The sequence below is a fragment of the Gobio gobio genome, assembly GCF_949357685.1.
Source record: "Gobio gobio genome assembly, chromosome: 12".
Classification (NCBI taxonomy): domain Eukaryota; kingdom Metazoa; phylum Chordata; class Actinopteri; order Cypriniformes; family Gobionidae; genus Gobio; species Gobio gobio.
Window position 1 is genome coordinate 11,478,089 of NC_137105.1, and position 16,124 is coordinate 11,494,212.

Here is a 16,124-nt window from a genome sequence, read left to right on the forward strand (position 1 = left end):
ACATGAGACGCGCGTAACAACAGGAAAAATCGACTGCTCCATACCAAAAGCTTGTAAGCTAGAGCATGGAGTTTCGACGAGCGCACGCCGCCTTGACGATTGATATAAGCCACTGCCGTGGTATTGTCTCAGCGTACGAGCACATGATATCCCTGCAGACGGGGCAGAAAATTATTCAGAGCCTTCCAAATAGTCAGAAGCTCTAAATAATTTATGTGCTCTGAACGTAGTTTGCTCGGCCACAAACCGTTCACAGTTCTGCCCTCTTTGGTGGCACCCCAGCCTGTTAAGGACGCATCCGTCGTCACAACTTTCCGCAACATAACCGTCCCGAGAGGGGCGCCCTGTGTGTAAAAGTCCACACTCTTCCAGTGGCGCAGAGCTGCAGAGCTGCAGCGCGGGTGCGCGTCACTGTCACAGAACGGCAAAGATCGTGTAACGGGCTGATATGTAGTGACAAAACCCACTTCATGAACGCCCTCATTCTCAGGAGTCCTAGTGGCAAAACCTGGATAGATGGAGCCATAAGACCCTGTAGCCTGAGACATGTGCGATATTGCACCCTCGCCCCTTCTCTGAACTGCGACAGACAGTTCATCAGAGAGAGAACGCACTCCTGTGAGAGACGCGCTCGCATGGAGACTGAGTTAAGCTCCATGCCCAGGAATATCACATTCTGGCTGGGTGTAAAATTGCTTTTGTTCACATTCACCCTGAAGCCCAGAGATGTAAAGTGCGCGAGCACGCGGCAGGTGTCCTGCAACACCTTTCCCCTCGAATCGGCTATGATGAGCCAATCGTCTATGTATGTCAGGATCCGTAGACCAGACATTCTCAGGGGAGTCAAGCCCGCTTCCGCACACAGACAGGAGCTGCGAGGGCTTAGACTCATCAAACGGCAGGATCGTGAATTCGTAACAAATGCCTTGATAGGCGAAACGAAGACACTTCCTGTGAGGTGGATAAATGCTTATGTGGAAAAAAGCATCTTTCAGATCGACCGATGTGAACCAGTCGTTCCGTTTTATGGCGCGGGCGAGCGAACCATGAGTTAACATTCTGATATTGTATTTCCTCAAATGTTTGTTCAACACCCTGATGTTCAGAATAGGACGGGGGGGAACCGTCCTTCTTTGGAACCAGGAAATAACGAGAATGAAAACACTGGTTTATCAGATTGGGGGGTACCACCTGAATCGCACCTTTGCTCAGCAGAGAGGAGATTTCCTCTTTCAGAACGCGCGCCGTGTTTTCCTCTGTGTGAGAAAAACGAACGCTGCTGAAAAGTGGGGGTTTCATTGCAAACTGCAGACGATAACCCTGCGATATTGTACACAATACCCATACGGGTGGTTCTGCAGCTCGCGAAGCAGACACACGGCTCACGAGCGTGCCCACTCGCGCCATGCTGGCTTCGTGTTTGCCCAGCTGGCTTATTTGTGATGCAATGACGCCCTCTAGTGGAGAAACTAGGGACGGCATGCGTGGGTTCAGAGAGCTGTCCACTCTTTGCAGAGAAAAGTGCTTTCCTTGCAGAGAGAGGGTATCTCTCTGTAACAAATTAATATGATTCGTCTGATTTAAGGTGTTTTTGTGTGTTTTGTTTTAGGGAAAACACTGGGGTTTGGGAAAACTGGGGCCGAAGCCTTTATTAGCTGAGTGAGGGGACACAGTATGTGCGGTGTGGTGACACTGCTTTTGCACTTTCCCACACAACAGACCCCCTGAATCCACTAAACACATAGGCTGGGCAGCCACGGGAGGGGGGCACCCTCCAGAAGAAACCCTCCGTCTTTTGGACAGGGTTACTGCAGAAAGAGAGTTCAAAGAGCTTGTCGCTCGAGACACACCCCATCCACTAAACACATAGGCTGGGCAGCCACGGGAGGGGGGCACCCTCCAGAAGAAACCCTCCGTCTTTTGGACAGGGTTACTGCAGAAAGAGAGTTCAAAGAGCTTGTCGCTCGAGAACGGTTTTGATGAAAGTTACGTCCCGGGGCCGGGGTATTAGGCAAACGCGCCTGGCTAGGGGCCGCCTTCCTAGGAAGGCACAACTTGAAGGCCTCGTCCTCCTGCTCCTCCTGGTCACATCCTACAAAGCAAAGCGCCATGGAGCGCCCAAAGGTTAAGGCCTGACGAGCGTTATGGAGAAACGAGGTTGTAAACCGTGATGATCTCCTTCCATAATGCAGGAGAGGAAGATCCCTAGCTGTTGGCCCAGGTCGTCCAAAATTTCCGCCTGGTAAGCGGAGAGGAGGAGACATTTAGGGCCCTAACAGCCAAGGCCGAGGATTGGCCTGGCGCACCGAAGCAGAAAACGGTTCATCAGGGCGAGCAGCCCTCCCTGGACTGGGTTGAGGTGCCTGGCGATCGCTCAATAGCGGGCGGTTAACCCATGCCGAGAGCCGCCATATTTTAACCTCCAGACCCGCGAGACCGTGTTTAAGGTCGAGCGGGTCGCTCCAGTAATGCCGTGTGTGCTTAGCGCACGCTAGGAGAACGTGAAAGTTGTTACCTCAGGCCGAGGGGAGCTCCCAGCATTTTACCGTCATAAATATCCCTCTCCTGGTCGGTGGCGCTCTGTGGAGCCGATGTTGAGACAAGCGGCCGCTCGCTCACACATCCAGGAAGATGGATTGAGGCAAGGCTGCGGGGGCGCTAGAGAGCGACATACTGGCGAAGAACTCAGAACAAATCTGTGGCAGCAGCTGTGGAACAGGAATGACGAGGGAGAGCGTGGGCGGCTCCGAGAGCAGACATAGAGAAACTGGCAGAATAGGAACTGTCACGCCCGGCGGAGGCTGATCCGAAGATATTTCCTCCTGCAGACAATAAGTGAGCAGCGCAAATTCGACCGAGCTGTGTCAGTGCAGAGATCGCGAGAAGCGAATGTCAACTGGAGTACAGTAGCGCTTGCAGGCTATATATGCCCGCAGGTAAGGGGCGGGGCCTTACCGGGCATTGGCTGCGCGCTCCTGCCTGTCTTGTCAGACTTGGTGCAATTGGATGCTTCTGCAGAGGTCAGGTACGGATGCCCTTCCCATAGGTGGATCTCGAAAACGAGATGATGAAAGAGAACTCCTTTTAATGAATCTGTAAAGTAAAATATCTATCTTCTGCCAGACCGCCTTCCATAATATTCAACTTCAAAGTGTAACGGCTCCCGCAGTTCAAAACTCTGTGTTAATTTTGACAACAAATTTTTATTTAGTTTTAGTCATATTTTTGTCACCTGAATTGTTTTTATTGTGACTAAATATCATAAGATTTTAGTCGACTAAATCTACAGTAGTTTGAGTCGACTTGTAGTTAAATTGTAATGCATTAATTGAGCATTTAAGCATTACATAACCGACTGTTACTTGAATACATGTCAAAACTGACATTTTGACATATTTGTGTTTTTGACCGTTCTAGCGCAAAAATACATGAAAGAGAACTCAATTCACTTTTTATGTTGTTTTTAAAAAAATTAAAAAAACATCTAGTTTTTATAATGTTGTATTTCTGTTTTAGCTAGTATATCAGGTTAAACTAAAGCTTCAAATAAGTTTACGTTTTTTATTTTAATTTCAGTTAACATTTATTTAATCTCAAGTAATGAATATTTAATGGTCTATTATACTATTATAATCCTGATACTTTATTGAATACTATACACTTTAGTCAAATACTATTCTTAGTCTTTCCTTCTGACTATGAATTAAATGGGAATGACATGAAATACAGTTTATTGTGTAACCAAAAATGTATATGCATGACTTTAATTATAAAACAAGCTCGAAATACACATTGAACCTTATTTTGAAATGCCTTGCTATTGCAGTTGCACCTGCTCATTCAATTTCAGATGAGAGAGATAAAATATGGGTTGTTACAACCGTCTAAAACATATTACTATACAAACATCGTAAACATTGTCATTATTCCTCAGCATTAGTTCATAAACAATTACCTGGCATAAATGTGCACTATTCATTGATTGCGAACTACTCTGAAGCATAGAGCACAGATTTTGTGGGAGTGTCTGCACTGTTACCTCATTTGCATAATTCCTTCAGAGCACTATAGGCACTAAAACAATGTGGTCAGCGTGCAAATAAACAGCTCTATCATTGGGCACAGTTCATTTCTAGTGAATTCTCCACACGGTTTGTCCTTTTCCAAGTGTCAGACTGAAAATCATTCATGTTTGGACAGTGCTTACTATAATTAGTGTTTCTCTTACTCCAGCCCAGCACTTTTATCTCCAGTGATCTTACATGCAGGGCATGGCCTTGGATGACAAAACTTGCAGAGAGACTAATTAGTTTGAATGAATCAGTGGGAAAGGGGTTTGGAGAAGCCTGGATGCCAGCCGAACTTTGCCCCGCCCACAACATTTGAGGTCGGGAAGTTCGGTCTGGACTTGATCCGCTGTGGAGCAACTATGCTCGAACCAAAGCTGTTCGGACCAATCATATTGTCAGGGCGGGCTTTATACAATGATGGACAGTAACGTAACCATCCACGTCACCAAAAAGCGCTTGGGTTGAATTCGTTTGAACAACACCAGCAAAGATTGTTTACGCTCATCTTCGTCTTCTACTTCTGTTGACAACTTTGTTTAGAAAAATGTTTTATTAAACATTACAAAACATCACAGTATTAAAGCAGTACAGATAGACATGTAAACAACAACTATGCATTGTCGTTCATGAACGATTCGTTCTTTTTGAACTAATCTTTAATATGACTCAGGAACAACGAGTTATCTTAGAGAGCGACTCGTTCATTTTGTGTTGACCTCGCATGCACTACATGCCATCGGTTCTGTTCACGATCTTCTGCATTCAGCCTATGGGGCTGTGAGTTGGTGAACAAATGACTCGAACCTAAAGACTCGAGAGGCGGACTAATCTTTCCAGGGAACCGACGTGATTAAATGTGACAAAAAGAAAAAACGACTCGGATTCGGAACTAACAGACATGCATAGCCTGAAGACCCAGCTAAGCTATTAATGAATAATTTCCTTCTTAAAGTCTGGCCTTGGCTGCATTAGCTTATAATTTATAATTTATTCCAAATGTGTTCAACGTTTGCATAAATACTAGATGTGTTTGGGAATTTAACATGTGACATTTTAATTATATTCTGCTGAAATGAACGAAATGACTTGAAAAAAGATTTGTTAATTTTGCCGAACAAGATTTAAAGATCCGAGTCCGTAAAATAATCCGAAACTTCCCACTACTACTATGCGTCGCTCAACATACGTCACTTACTCCGTTGCTCTGATTGGTTGTAGGTCTATCCAATAGAGACAGAGCGACACACATCATAATCTGAAGACCATGCCCACCACGTCAAACCGTCTCCATTATACACTGTCACATAGCAGTTTTTAGACATTTAGACATTTTTTGTTATAAGTCAGAAATGACAAGGAGGCCGCTTCACGCAATACAAAGTCAATGGAGAGCATTGGATTGTGAAAGTGTATGATTCTTGCACTGCCCAAAAAAGTATATATTTTTTTTACAAGTATCTAAAATTTAGTTGAGAAGCCACACTGCATATGATATTAAGACTAGACATTGTAAGATGCTACACTGTAAAAAAAAATTGGGGGGGAAAAATTGTGACAATTGATCATTACATATTGGCCCAATAAATGACTTCCAAATAATTATCCCCATGCAAAAAGATGCATTGTACTAATCATAGCTTAAGGTCTAAACTCAAAATTAAAATTGTATATTCACTGAACATATTTAATTGTGCTCAGTCAATCTATGAAGTTGAAGTGAAAAATCCATGGTGGCTGAACAAGTCCTACTGCCGAAAAACGGTATACGCATGCGCAAAATGCACTTGAAAAAAACCGTTCGTGTGGAGATTTCAAATGCGGAGCGCGGGAGCGGCAGCGCGAGCGGACCCGAACCAGCAGATGCTGAAGACCGAAACAGACATTCCCAAGAGAATAGAGAGATATTCATCTCACAAAGACGTTGGTGAGTATTTAGCACTGAAATTATTCTCCAGAGTTTTGCTTTATGACCCGGTATGAAGTTTAAAAGACATTTTGTAGAATCACGAGTTCATGCATTCATTGGTTTCATGAGTGTGTTCTCGTTTACCTCGTTTACTCTAATGGTAGCCAATAGTTTTATTTTCCTCATGTCTTATATGTCTCAAATGATAGGTAATAAGTAAATTAAGTCATTTGTGTGATATATGCGGCATGCGACCGTTGAACACGGTGCCGGAGATTGCATTTGGTGTCGGCCTCTTTCAGGGCTTGAGTTATTGCCTTTTAATATCAAACACGTCAAGCTCGATTTTTATTCATCCATTCATTCGTCTCATCCTCATTATATAATGAATAACTTCTGTTCTGTCATTTGCCAGATGTGATGCAGGGAAACTTTGCCATTAATGTTAGTTTTTAGCTTGCAGTGCAGTGTTTTCTTCACCACATTAAGACATCCTGTTATGCAGAAGACTTCTTGAATATTCAGAGTTTTCCTTATTGAAAATAAGGTATTTTCACCAAATATCCTGTGTTGGAATTTACTTCTTAATAAAGTAATGTGATAAAATGTCAACCCTGTTGTCTGTTCTGTATTTTGCTTAATATATTTATGTTTTTAGTCATTTTTTGTCTTTTGGGACAGTGAGAAATAAACAATTGTTACTACAATTTAAAATATTGAATTGGACCAACCTCACAGTTTCACTGTAAAACATTTCTCCAATTCAAAATTTTCTAGTGAGCGATCACATCTAAATTTTTTAGTTGGCCAAATTGAAAAATTTAGATTTGATCGTTCACTAGAACATTTTAAATTGGAGAGGCCTGACATTTTTTACAGTGTTGGTAAATTACATTTTTCCATTGGCTCAACATATTATTTCTAATTGAGCCCATGTTAACAGGCTGTTGCCAGAATGGATAAAATTCAATTCACAGAAATTCAATTTGGCCAAGTGAAAAATTGAGATGTGATCGCTCACTAGAAAATTTTGAATTGGAGAGGCCTTAAAGGTCCCTTTTTTCGTGTTTTTTTGAAGCTTTGATTGTGTTTACAGTGTGCAATATAACATGTGTTCATGTTTCGCGTGTAAAAAAACACAGTATTTTTCACACAATTTACTTATCTGTATACTGCTGTTTTCACTGTCCTCAAAACGGCTTGAAAGATTTCCCTGTTCTATGAAGTCCCTCCTTCAGAAACACGTAACGAGTTCTGATTGTGCCAGCGGTTCCCGTGTTGTGATTGGACAGCAGCTTAGGGCACGCAGAGCGCACGTTACCGGAAAGGTCACGCCTCTCACCATAACGGGGATGCATGCGCTCAATGATCTCTAAGTACAGCGTCCCTGGGAAAGCCAAACAAAGGTGACTTGACTCCGGGATGAAAATAACAGCTTCTCGACAACATGGCAACAAACAAACTATACAAACGCAACCGAACGCAACACTTCCTCTTATCCACGCGGGAGCAACAAGACCACGCCCCCTTTTTCGCGTACTCTTGTGGGCGGAGGTTAGTCAACAAACTGCTCTACTGACGTAATTAAAGCAGGAAATACCAGGATGTAGTCCCAACCGGCCGTTCGCTGTAGGCTTTGAAAGGGAACTTCTGTTAAATAAAATATCTCGCTTGGCATTGAACTTTGAGCTTTATCATTTTACAGGTATTATATATGCTCTAACAGCAACATTACACACTAACTAAAGTTTGAAAAATGGGATCACGAAGAACAGGACCTTTAAATTTTTTACAGTGTATGGACTGGTTGCTTCATAAAAGCCCACAGTACATTGCAAATGCATTCGTTTTTGCATTCATAAATAAGTTCACAGACTGCATTAATAAATATGTATTTTCAACACTGCCGAACGAGTTCAACGCCAACAGTTGTTTTAATCTTCATACTAAACATCCACGAGCATTTAAGCAAGTGAATAACTATTGCAGTATAAATAATAAAAACATTCTAGTCTTTAAATCCTCAACATATATTTGCTATCATAACAGAATACATGTTCTCTGTGACGTCTGTCAATGACGAATCAAAGTTGTCTGCTTTCTGCAGGGTCATATACTAAAAGACCTTAACTAAAGATACTATTTGTTAGGCCTCTGCTCAAGTTTTACCTCATTTATATCTTTGAGAGTGAACCAAATACAGTATTTGTGCTGAATGGACTTAAACAACCCAATGCAAATTCTTTCTTAATGAGCTGTTCATCTCAGTGGACGAATCCATAACGTGTTACATCATCTATTATGCTAAGCGTAACCATATCAGCAACCCATATCAGATGTACATTTTCACCACTTCTGAGCTTTCGAGCATGTTTAAGCCCTCAAAAAAGCAATTAATTTTGGAGAAGAATGATAGGCCGAGCAATTACAATAGTGTCCTCACACCATCGGTGCTCAGGCCCTAAATATGGCCTCTCATTCATGGGGAAAACAAACTCAAATCACAAACACTAAAGCACTGAATAGTATATAAATTATGCCTACATTACGTATCCACTGAATGCACACTGTGGCAACTGCTGGATGCAAGTCAAAATTAGATTTGAAAAATGCATATCAATTTGACCAGGAAGTATGTAGTGTCTGACTCGTCACTGTCATCACATTCATTTCATGTATGCCTTTTAAACACATACATGCTTAATGGTTTCCAAAGGCAACGGTCTCCTATTGGCCTGGAGAAGAGATGTCCTTTCAGACTATAAGTGTGTAGCTGTAAATATACCATCATGCATGTGAATAGCTCTAAAACGTGAGCAGAAATTAGATGTGCTGGACTGCTCAGGAATGAGCGCTTGCAAGAACGTCTTCAGTGAGACACACACACGCGCACACACACACATGCGTGTTTGGGACAGCCCTCCAAATAATTGAATTTAGGTGTTCCAATTACTTCCATGGCCACGGCATGCAGACTGCTTCTAACATTTGTTAAAGAATGGGTTGCTCTTAGGCGCTCAGTGATTTCAAGCGTGGTACTGTGATACACTATATTGCCAAAAGTTTTTGGACGCCTGCCTTTTTACGTGAATTTTAATGACATCCCATTCTTAATCCATAGGGTTTAATATGGAGTTTTCCCACCCTTTGCAGCTATAACAGCTTCAACTCTTCTGGGAAGGCTTTCCACAAGGTGTTTATCGGGTTGAGGTCAGGACTCTGTGCAGGCCAGTCAAGTTCCTCCACATCAAACTCATCCATGTCTTTATGGACCTTGCTTTGTGCGCTGGTGCGCAGTCATGTTGGAACAGGAAGGGGCCATCCCCAAACTGTTCCCACAAAGTTGGGAGCATGAAATTGTCCAAAATGTCTTGGTATGCGGAAGCATTAAGAGTTCCTTTCACTGGAGCTAAAGGGCCAAGCTCAACCCCTGAAAAACAACCCCACACCATAACCCCCCCCCCCCCCCTCCACCAAACTTTACACTTGGCACAATTCAGTCACACAGGTACCGTTTCAACCGCCCAACCCAGACTCGTCCATCAGATTGCCAGACAGAGAAGTGTGATTCGTCACTCCAGAGAACACATCTCCACTGCTCCAGAGTCCAGTGGTGGCGTCCTTTACACTAGGGCTGTCACTTTACGTTCGAAAATCGATTCTACAATCGATCGGACCAACCAACACAAGTTTCGAAAACGAAAATAGGTAATCGATTTTAACCAAATATGTACACTATTAATTTTAAACGAATTAAACAAATAAAAGATAGATGTAACAAAACTCAGAAACAAGCAGAACAATAAAATAAAGAATTTTGAAAGTGCTGTAGGTGCTGCGAAAGCTAAAAAGAAGATTCTCACCAATTTTGCGCTCCTGTAGTTTCAATCGTCTGCTGCTGATGTTTTGCTAAAAAAAATGAGGACGACGGCGATCAACCTGTGCGACATGAGAGACAAGTGATAACCCCTAATAACTTGAAGAGTTCGATAGGGATGCACTTCGGGTTTTAAACTGTAGATCAAATAATGAAGAAGGACATATCACAGCAGCACTACAAACTATGAGGGGGCATAGGCCATGCAGCTTCATCATCCAGATGAATACAAAGACCTAGACCCGCTAGAGGTGGGCTAATCCTTCAGTGAATTTTACGTTTTATTTTCAACCTCTTTTCATGGGCTACAATCGCCTATGTAGGCGACATTTGTTTGACATTTCTAATCTTAAACACAGCCATGTTGAAGCCTGCAGTAATGTTTTTCATTGGTGTTATGGCAGTCCACTCTGCTTATTGTTTTTCGAGAATGTTGCACTCCTGTTTGTCATTGTGCACGAAACATCACACCAATAAATCATCAGATATATTACTGACTTGTGTGTCTCAAGCGCCCTCTTTACGTTCGTCTTAATGCTTGTTAGTTGTCCGTGGATTGGCCTATATTTTGGCGTTGAAAATGGAAACGTCTTTAGACATGGAAAATTGATTTTACAATCGATTCAATGAACACTTATATCTCAAAAATCGAACAGCCGTGCTTTACACCACTGCATCCGACACTTTGCATTGCACTTGGTGATGTAAGGCTTGGATGCAGCTGCTCGGCAATCGAAACCCATTCCATGAATCTTTTTATGCACTGTTCTTGAGCTAATCTGAAGGCCGCACAAAGTTTGGAGGTCTGTAGCTACTGACTCTGCAGAAAGTTGTGACTTCTGCACACTGTGCGCCTCAGTCATTAATTTTTGGTCAAATTAATTGTTCCCTCATATTTGACAAGTCATTATGGGTGAGTACAGAATGTCACTGCCCCCTAATGCCTGCCCTGGCATCAGCTCAGCTGTCACAAACTAAGCAAAATTAGAAGTGCAAAGTTGTGAGTGTCTAACTTCCCCCATGCTCTGCCCTACATTTAGCACGAGGAGTGAAACTCCTGAGGGTTTTGTAGAGTGAGAGTTGTGTCAGTACACCGAGGTGGCAGACTGATGATGTCGAGATGGAGTGAGCTACACCCCTAATGAGGATGAGAGATCAGGGATAGGAACCTGAACGCCCTTTGGCACTGCTGCAACTGTTGTAATCATCTCTCTGTCTTTCCCCAATCGCATATGACAATTACGCCCCACCTTCAAACCAGATTCACTGTCGCCAGCTATGTGTTTGAGACCAAAGAAGACAAGCAAAAAACAAAAACAATAAGAGAAGGTATATGTGCATGAAATGCCCCCGAAATATAATCACAAATAAGAAAAAAAACATGGATGCAATATAAAGACACTATTATCAGAGGAAATGAGAGACTCTGGGGATTGTTGCATGGTGCGGCAATTGTTTCACAGCTGGTGCCTGCGTTAGAACAATAATCCAGCTCATAGTCTAGTATGATTCAGAACAACAGGATCACTCCAGAATACCCCAAAGGGCCCTACAAAAACCGACTAAATCTGCCTTTTTATCATCTTTTATTGGGTGGAACAAACAAGAGACTGCATGTGGTTTGATTCGGTATCTCCACAATCAGATATCCATGTGTTTGTGTCTGTCTGTGTTTGTGTCTGTGTGTCTGTGTGTGTGTGTGTGTGTGTGTGTGTGTGTGTGTGTGTCTGTCTGTCTATCTCTTTCTCTCTCTATCTATCATTGATCTTCTACTCACCCTCCTGTCGTTCATGACTTTGCTTTCTTCTGTGGAAAACAAAACATTAAAATGTAATTCAAATCAAACACAATATGATATGGCAATGGGTAAACTATATCTTACATTTGATAATTCTCTTCCTGACAAACAGACCCTACTAATCTAATGTCACAGTCTCACGTCTCCTTTAGAGTTTCAGAGAAGATCTCAAAATGTCAGAATGTGATCATATTTTTCAAGATACCAAAGTCCAAAACATAATTTAAATGAAATGAAATGATCACCAAAAAAATTGTCCTTTCTCATGAAGTTCTTCTGAACAATGCTATCTATAATTTTAAAGCTCTGTACTTTTATTAAAATATTCTTTTAGTTTTTATTAAAATATTTTAATTTGTATGGAAGCCCTTCTGCCACATAAGAAAAAAATAATACTTATATCATAATTATATTATATATCGAAATTACATGAGATGAAAACTCGAAATTATGAAATTTTATTATTAGAAATCATGACAAAAGAATCCCAATTGACTTAAAAGTGATAGATTAAACATTCAAAACTGTCATAATTTTTTATGTAATAACATTTAATGTCATAATTCTGACTTTCTTTTGTCAATATTTTTTGGTCATAATTATGACTTTTCAAGTCACTATTTTGACTTTAATTTCATAATTTTGATTATAATTTTGACTGTTTAAATCATCATTTCGACTTGGTATGTCATGTCAATTATGACTTACCAGAGAATTTTTTTTTCTTTTCTTTCCTATGTGCCAGAATCAGGCTTCCATAAATTTGTGTCTTTATACTGAAATGATGGGACTCACCGTCAGACGCGGTTCACATGGGACTGAATATCTTAAATAAAACTCGACCACCGCTGAAATGTTCTAGATGTCCCATTACAATCATCCTCTGCTCAGTGTGTTCCTGTTAATTGCAATGAAAGAAGAGGGTGGTGTGTTCAAAAAACTGTTAAATAATCATTCATACAGGAAATGAATGATTTTTTATGATGACACAACATATTTCAGATAATAATAAAATAAGAAAAGGAAATACATTCACACACACACATATACATATGACAGGTGAAGTGAATAACACTGATTATCTCTTCATCAAGGCACCTGTTAGTGAGATATATTAAACATTTTCTCCTCAAAGTTGATGTGTTAGAAGCAGGAAAAATGGGCAAGCGTAAGGATTTGAGTGAGTTTGACAAGGGGCAAATTGTGATGGCTAGACGACTGGGTCAGAGCATCTCCAAAACTGCAGCTCTTGTGGGGTGTTCCCGGTCTGCAGTTGTCAGACTCAGTATCTATCAAAAGTGGTCCAAGGCAGGAACAGTGGTGAACCGGCGAGAGGGTCATGGGCGGCCAAGGCTCATTGATGCACGTGGGGAGCGAAGGCTGACCCGTGTGGTCTGATCAAACAGACGAGCTCCTGTAGCTCAAATTGCTCAAGAAGTTAAAGGAGATGTATGTAGGACTGTGGCAGAAACTGGTACTGCAATCACTTTCAAATTACTGTTGAGCGGTGTATCCCCTCTCCCCCTCCCCCTGACTCGAGGTTGCCAGATAGGCTGCAGGATCCAGCAGGAACGTAGGCTGCTACAAGGAGCTTTCAATGGCAAGTGACGAGTCGTACACAGTAAGTTTTTTTTCTTTCTGTTAATTATGTGTATGCTTCAAGAGCGATTTTTTGTGTTTTGTGAAGTAATTATGAATCGCAAAAATTTACTAATGGCGATTAGCCAAATATAATCGTAAATATGAACGCTCGTATGTGACAGTACATTCCCACATGAAAAAATACTATAGTAAAATTACAGCAAAGCTAAATAACATTAGCAATGGTTATACAGGTCAACTTGCAGCATGTTTTGTCCACTATATATGCGAAGAACGAATGAGGAATAATTTTTACCGAGGTAACGTTAGGCTACTGTCTCAAATACGTTTTCACATTGCCATAATAGGCGTGCTAATGTTGTTTTCCTCAGCGTCCCAGCATAATGACAGAGAAACGGGCTCTGATAATGCATTACTAATGCATTACGACTAGACGACTCGCCGTTTTTATTTACCAAACAATTCCTTAACGTTACCTTTTCAATTCAATGACCCACCTCCTCCATCTGCGCTAACCTAACGTTACTTTGCACGAACATGCATAACTTTGTTCGACTGTCATGAATATTTGAAATGTCCATTTACATTAAGTACAAGTTAGCCAAACATAGATTAACCTTACCTGTCCGGGGGAAAATTAGCAACGTTGGCATCTTCAAATTATTCTCAGTTTTCAGCCGTCTCCCTCTTTCAAAGGCATCTCTTATACAAATCCTTGTTTTATCTCGGACACTGTCACAACGTTTTTCTGATTCATAACGAGGTCGTTTAGGTTTCGTAAAGTTAGACATTGTTTATCCAAAAAGTTTGTAGCTGCAGCTGTGGTAACTAGAGCAGAGTTGGCAACCCGAATGCAGAAACACTACTGACTTTGTGATTGGTAGATAGGTGGAGGGTGGCGCTTCAGGCCAAAACACAACATGTCAACATCAACATCAGTTGAGGGCTGCAACTTCACTTTTAAAATGACAATATCTTGGCCGGACAACCGTTGTCAGTGATATAAGTATTTGAAATTAACATGATTTCTTAATGTCTAGTGACATATCAGGGCCATTTTATGATTAATTGAAATACATTTCTTACATACAGTTCCTTTAAAGCTGGTTCTGATAGAAAGGTGTCAGAATACACAGTGCATTACAGTTTGTTGCGTATGGGGCTGCATAGCCGCAGATCAGTCAGACCAGGGGTCAGCCACCCATGTCCATCCCCGAAAGTCGTAATTTCGGTTTTATCGTACTACTTTTTATGTAATGACAATATTTAATGTCATAATTCTGACTTTCTTATGTCAATATTTTTTGGTCATTTGACTTTTCAAGTCACAGTTTTGACTTAAATTAATTTCATCATTTCAATCCTAATTTTGACTTGGAATGTCATGTCAATGTCAATTATGACTTACCAGAGAATTATTATTTTTAGAATAGAATTATAGAATTATATTATTTTTCAGAATTGGGCTTCCATAAATTTGTGTCTTTATACGGGGGAAAAAAATGGTGTATGATATTTTCACAAAAAAATTGCTAATACATTTCACAAATAATTACAAAGAAACATGACATTTTCGAAGTAGGAAAAACTGAAATAGTATTTTCTATTTATTTAATATTTATTTACAGTTAAGAAGAACATTGTATTCCAAGATGAGTGAACTATGGGCATCAGAACCTGCCCTTTTTTCTCCGTCTGTTTTTTTTTTTTTTTTGGGGAGTGTTTCCTTTTAGTCTCTAAGCAAATGAGAGCAAATAAATCTCACAGATAACTGTGTATGCTAATCAGTCCAGCTTGATGTATCCAGCCGTTTCACAATTTTGGTTCCCCACATGAAAATTAAGGTCCACTAGGTGTGTAATTAATTTCACATGAAAGTGATTCTGCAGGCTCATACATCACAGTAAAGCCACTGGGTTAGCCGGGTTAATGTGTGTGTGTGTCTATTTATCCCACTGAACTGCTTTGAGTTTCTAGTTAGGATGAAACTTTTTAAAAGACGTACAATTAAGCAGAATCTTTTTGTCTAAATAAGCTTGTGGAGTTTTTTTTATTTTATCTTTATCAACTCCATCAACCTCAGCTTCACGACTAACATTTCCAAATAACAGACAGTGTGAATAAATCAAGGATCCTTTGTTGATAATTTGGATTATACCACATCCGATCCTTAATTCAATTGTGCCCAGTGGTTCTGATAGTGGGTTTCTTTAACATTCAACTAAACTGTGAAGCGGACATTTAACTGAATTGAGTCAAATTGCACATCAAACTTCTAAAAGCAAAATTTTTAGACATTCAACAAGAAATAAAGAAGCCATCAGGTGAAGTGGAAGCACAAGGAAGATAAAACAGTTATATTATCTTATATAATATTCACTTGCATTAGCATATTTGCAACCAAAGCTCTGCTAAAAACAGAAATTCATCTAAATCCACATTTATCCAGAACATTTAACTCTATAACAACTCAGTTTTCTCATCTGGTTAAAAATATATAGAATAACAAATTTATTCTCCCCATCCAGTCCTATACAACGCATGTTGGTCCTTATGAAAAATTAATTTACAAAAATGTATTTGAAATACATTTAATTTGATTTCAGGCTAGGTATACTACAAATACATTTACATATTTATGTACTTAATTTAAATACCCTTTTTAAAATATAAATAGTTTTGGTAAACTACATTGATATACTAAAAGTTTGCTATTTGGAACAAAAATTTAAACAATTTTGTATTTAATGCACTTTAGTTATCCAGAAGTAGTACTGAGGTCCAGCTAAAGATATACATAAGTATATTTGTGCTAAAATTGAACTATTGCAAGTATACTTTATAGGTACACTTTAAATATCTTGCATTTAA